The 6,156-nt window shown below is 40.4% G+C and overlaps 1 protein-coding gene across 4 annotated transcripts in view; it reads right to left on the minus strand.

The window, feature by feature from the left end:
• Window positions 1-6,156, minus strand: part of LOC135220697 (probable phosphorylase b kinase regulatory subunit beta) — a 329,203-nt gene that overhangs the window by 195,565 nt on the left and 127,482 nt on the right. The gene's annotated exons all lie outside the window — the stretch shown is intronic.

Genomic DNA, 6,156 nt, shown 5'->3' on the forward strand with positions numbered 1-6,156 from the left:
ACCTGAAGGCCTTGGGAGGGGGCTTCCCCTTCCAAACAATAACAGCTCCTTCTCCCTCTCCCCTCTCTGTGGGACGGCTCTTGGAGGGTTTGTAGTGGGAGATTTCTATTGGCATTTGGCTCGTGGTAGTGTCTCACTCCGCCTTAGTGTTCATACCGACACCCTCCTAGAGGGTGAGCGTCAGTTATACTGACCTTTTTCTTATTTTATTTATTCTCTGGTATGTGTTAGTACATTTACCCTAGAAATAATAGATTAAAGGATATTTCGCGCAAGCGACACGAGCTGAGCCCAGAAATGTATTTTTGTAAATTTTTTGGGTGCCTGAAATAGCATGATTAGATTTACATTATTTTTTAGGGGAATTAATGTTTTGGATTTCGTATGTTTTGGACTTCATGGGACATTCTGGAATGGATTACGTACGAAAACCAAGGTTCCACTGTACTTTAAAAAATTACTTCCAAAGAATGACAGTGATGATAACTGTAAAAGTAGTGAAATTTATAACTACAGGTAAACACCAATATTCATAATTCCAACTTGCATAGTGCTGCATATAGAAGAAAAAGAAGTCCTCAAAAGAAAATATACTACAAAATCTTGCAGAGTGATACAGCAGCATCAAATTACACACACACACACACACAAATTTGAAATAGTTACAACCAGGTTAAAAAATTCTTTAAATACAACATCTTTATAATAAAAATAAACAACAAGGAGATCTCCCAGGATGAAGAGACATCCACGCTTTTCATATGTAACACCAAACTTGATGCTGCTCTGTAGCCCCAGATAACAGAAACAGAAAGGCCTTTCTCATCCCTGAGGAAGATAAAAAAATCTTCTGTATGCTGAACAGAGGTTTTGAGTGGAGAGAAACCCTGTTGACAACACCAATCACAGTAGATTGCCCATTTCCCCTGGTAAACTGCTGAAGAGGACTTTCTGAGCTAACTGGACAAACGTCCCACTGCCCCGAGAAAAACCTCTCGCTCGGAGGAGAAACTTGATAGTCTCCATCTGTGAAGAGACAGGGATTCTACTGACTGGTGCAACCTTTCGACATGAGGCTGGCCAAGCTGCCACCGCCATGGGGGAATCTCTTTTGGAACCTCTGACAAAAGGGACAGAAGGTCAGGGGACCACTCTGCTTGTGGCCACAGAGGAGCTATCAAAGTCATTGTGAGATTTCAAGAACTCATTACCCTGTTCAGAACTTGACAGATCAGGCAAAACGGAGGGAAGGCGTACACCTTGAGGTTGTCCCAAGGGTATTGGAAGGTGTCCTCTGCTAAAGCAAGAGGATCTGGGACCACCAAATAATAAACTTCCAGCTTCCTGTTAAAGCGAGTTGAGAAGTCATTTTACTAATATTACAGCCACGTGAGACCTATGATTTTTAGCTGTATTCAGGTTAAACTTTTTATAATGTTCCTTGTACTGTATATAATCCATAAATTTTTTTCACATGATGTTCATTATTGTCTCATTATGCAGACCATTCCTGCACATCAGATATTAGTATGTATTCCACAGATTATGATGAATTCCCACTATAGTAACCAGTCAGTATCCTTGAGAATTTAACAAATAATGAATTTTCTTAGTTTACTAAATAAACTCAAATCCCTTAATATCATTTTAACATCCAATATGGTTTTTATATTAATATGTTTATTGTTAAAACCTATCCATTATCATGAGCTTGCTAAAGTTGACAAACTTGATCTGGACCATTCTTTGAAGCAACATCAGTTATCCAAAACACTCTTGGTCCAATGACTGCATGATAAAGTATGATATGGTAATTCAAATAAAAAAATAATAAATGAAAGCTATAATCAAAATTATAACAATAAAATGACAAATTTTTTAATTAGCATGTATTTTCATAACTAACAAATCTGAGGTCTTTAACAACAGGATATTTTCCAAGCGCCAGCTGATAACCGGTTAAAAACAATCAAAGATTGCAAACAAGGAATCTGAGATCTGGCAACTCCTGTGCGTACGAGGCGATAGCTGGTGAGAGACCATGCACTACCTCATAACGTATTCAGTTTTTTCCCAACCCAGGAACTATAACAAGAGAGAGGGGGGCGACTAGAGGTGGGCTGTAAACGTTAAGACCTCAGGTTTGTTAATTATGAAAAATACACATTGATAAAAAAATTTCCCTTGTTCATATGCAGAACAAAACTTCAGTCTTAACAATAGGATAGACTTATACTTGGTGGGAGGTACAAGTATCCTAAACCGGCTGGGAGTTAACCCACCTGACCACCCCTCTTAGAAAAGAGTTCTAGAGAAGGTGGTCTCATACCCGTGAGAATATAGATAAACCGATATCTAACAACTCAGCCATCTGGGTTGGAGTACTATGATATAAAAAGAGGAAAAAAGAAGAAGAAAGAGACAAGCCAACTCACTCATTCTCTCTTCCACACAATCATCATAGGTAAGATACAAAATACCCTATTAGGGGTAAAGGATGACTTACACAGCTTGTTAGGCAGCCACCACAGGACCTATAGAAAACGTGTCCAAAGATCTGAGCAACATCTTTCTGGTAAAAAGAAGTGAACGTGGAGTGGCGCAACCAGGAACCAATGCTCAAAATTCTATGAACAGCAAAATTTTTCTTAAATGCCAGAGTAGAAGTTATACCTCTGACATCATGTGCTCTGGTTGCACAGACTCGGCAAGAGAACCATCAGGCAAAGAATAAGCCTGCTTAATCTCCTCACATAGGGCTCTGACTGGACAAAGTAAGAGCTCGTGTGGGTCATTGTCCACAAAATCATTTAATGATGGAATGGTAAGGGAAGCAAATCTGTCATCATGTACCGAGGGATTTTGGGTCTTGGCCATGAATTCTGGGTCAAACTCGAAGGTCACCGACCCACAACCCCTCGTTTGTTTCACATCATAACTTAGACCATGAAGCTCCCCCACTCTCTCCGAAGCAGCCAAGGCCAAAAAGGAAAACTGTCTTTAGTGTCTGATCTCTTTCAGATGAACGACGCAAGGGCTCAAATGGAGCTCGAGTTAGGCTTCTCAGGACAAGCGAAACATCCCATGCTGGAGGCTTGACTTCCCTTGGGGAACAGGTTTGTTCGAAACCCTTGAACAACAAGGAAATCTCCTAAGATGAAGAGATGTCTTAACACCAACCCTAATGCACTCTGTAGCCTCTGACAGCAGAAAGACACATTTCTCATCTGTGAGGAAGATAAAAAAATTCTGCTGTCTGCTGAACAGAGGCCTTGAGTGGAGAGAAACCCCGTCAACAACACCAATCACAGTAGACTGCCCGTTTCCCCTGGTAAACTGCTGAAGAGGACTTTCTGAGCTAAATGGACATATCTCGGAGGAGATACTTGATAGTTTCCATCCATAAAGAGACAAGGATTCTACCAACTGGTGAAATCTTTCGACATTAGGTTGACAAAGAAGTTGTCGCCATGGAGGAATCTCTCTTGGAACCTCTGCTAGAAGAGACAGAAGGTACGGAAACCACTCTGCTTGAGGCCACAGAGCAGCCACCAAGGTCATCCTGAGATTTCGAGAACTCATTATCCTGTTCAGAACCTGACGGATCAGGCCCAACGGAGGGAAGGCGTAAACCTTGGGATTGTCCCAAGGATGTTGGAAGGTGTCCTCTGCTAGAGTAAGAGGATCCAGGACCATCAAACAGTAAACCACCAGTTTTCTGTTGAATCGAGTTGAGAAGAGGTCTAGCACAGGCCTCCCCCAAACCTGAAAAAGCCTGTCTGCCACAACCTGAGGCAAAGAGCACCCCTTGCCCAGGATCTGGTTCCAACGACTCAAGTCTGTCAGCTACCACATTCTGCTTGCCCAGAATGTACCTGGCAGAGAACTCCACCCAGTTGTCGATTGCCCATTGGTATAATTCCACTGTCAAGGAATGCAGGAGACGAGACACCAGTCCCCCCTGTTTGTTCACTTAAGCAACCACCTTGGTGTTGTCGGACATCAGAACTACCGAATGACCTTCCACTTTCTCCCAAAACTCCTTCAGCCCCAGGAAAGCTGCCTTCAGCTCCAGAATGTTGATGTGAAAAAGCTTGTCTTCTGCACACCAAATGCCTGACATAAGGTGGTCTCCCAGATGAACTCCCCAACCTGAGATGGAGGCATCTGAAAACAGAGGGAAGTCCAAAGGGTGAGAACGTAGAGGGATTCCCAACAAGATACTCTGGTTGTCCAACCACCAATGAAGGTCTTGCCTCACTTCCTCAAACAGAGAGACTCTCTGTAGAGGAGAATCTCCCACTGGGAACCAGAACTCTTTCAATCTCCAATGCAGAGACCAAAAATGAAAGACGTCCACGAGGAACCAGCTTCTCCAGTGAAAACAAAATCCCCAGGAGGACCTGCCACCAGAAATTAAGAAAGTACATCACTGAACGAAGACACCAAGAAACCATCCGGTAATCAATTCCAAAAGAAAGCTGCCTGGTATGGCTGAATGTTCAGTCATTGACCAGCAGAAACATATTGAGCTATTCAAGCTGTGTTGTACACATCCTTCCCCGAAATGAGCAGGGTATTGTTTCCTACACAAAAGCAAAAGAAGCGATACCACGAATTTCAATTTTTAACATCCCAACACTGCTAAAGCACACAAAACCTAAGTACCCTAGCTAAATTTCATAGAACAAGACATCGAAGGCATCAAAACATCTACATCTGAACTTGAGAAAAACAATAAATGGACAGAGCACCTATCCAGAAATTCAGGTTTTAACACTTATGAAATTGGCATAATACAATTACTGACAGCCAACCAACTACTACAACTAAACAAAACATGAAATCCTGTCAGACAGGAAAATCTGAGAATCCGACATTTCCCCACTAAAACACACCCACCTAAGAAAAATAGGTCTATGTACACAATGACAGATGAAAATTAATAACTGAATGAAAAATTTAAAATTTCCTTTTAAAAAAACTGACAGATGAACAGGCACACATTAAGTGATGCAGTTCATTCCCAGTGGACTTGTGGGTCCACAACACAAGCCAACATCTGGAGCTAGAAGGATTTTTCTTCCTTTTTATCTGTGGATTGTATTGGAAGTTGATGTGGATACACAAAAGGCTATGTTAAAGTAACTGGCTTCTAATGAAACAAATTTTATATTTTTACACGCAATAACCATGGTTCCTCCATCTAAGATATAAACAATGATTCCTCTTTCATCCCCATCCTTTTTAAGAGTAAGCATGTCTCATCTTGGAATATAATTTGTTACAGGTTCCAGTGTTGAACTAATCCAGGCAATAAAACTGCAATGTATTAACACAATGAGAGAACTACATATCCAAAGAAAAGTATAGAAACCAGTTATAACTCCCTACCAACTAGCAGTAATAAATAAAAAAAATAACTACCATTTTCTCCTACCATTACCTTTCAGATTTGCCAGCCTCCCATTATTTCATGTCTTTTGGGACATAAGCATAATTTCTTTCAGAAAGAACAGGATACATGTGCATAATTTCTTTCAGAAAGAACAGGATGCATACCGAGAGCCAATGAAGTAATTTATATAATCTGTATTGATAAAAAACTTGCTCATCCAATGCTTTAATTAAAGTTACAGTAAGCTTACACTGCTGCTGCTGTTGCTGCTGCTTGCAATCCATTAGTTAACCAGAAATTTACATCCCATTTCTCGAATTGCATGGAGTTGACCTAAAGGATTTGCCTCTAAATAGAAAATAGATGCCATAAAGCACTGAAACTTTGCCAAAGAGATAGAGCATAGAATCTTGAGAACTTGCTCCGATTTGGTAAATAAGGAAGAGGACAAAAATGGTACGAGAAAATGTGGTGTCCTTCTAAATAAACTTAAAAATATATTCTTGAATCTAACAACATTGTGATTACCAGAACAAGAAACCATAAAGGCTGATAGTAACAACACCATTCAATGGCGTCATCACTACATGCAAGCGCAACCTACAGTTTTGAAACTTGAATCTAAATGAGTGCACTGTCCATAATAAAAATCTTAAATTGAAAGTACTACTAACACAAAACATCAAAAATAACTAGCACAAATGAAGGGAAGGGAGACTGCTGAAAGGAAATGCAAAGGTAAATAACTTATATAAAGG

This window comes from Macrobrachium nipponense, chromosome 2, assembly GCF_015104395.2.
Source record: "Macrobrachium nipponense isolate FS-2020 chromosome 2, ASM1510439v2, whole genome shotgun sequence".
Lineage (NCBI taxonomy): Eukaryota > Metazoa > Arthropoda > Malacostraca > Decapoda > Palaemonidae > Macrobrachium > Macrobrachium nipponense.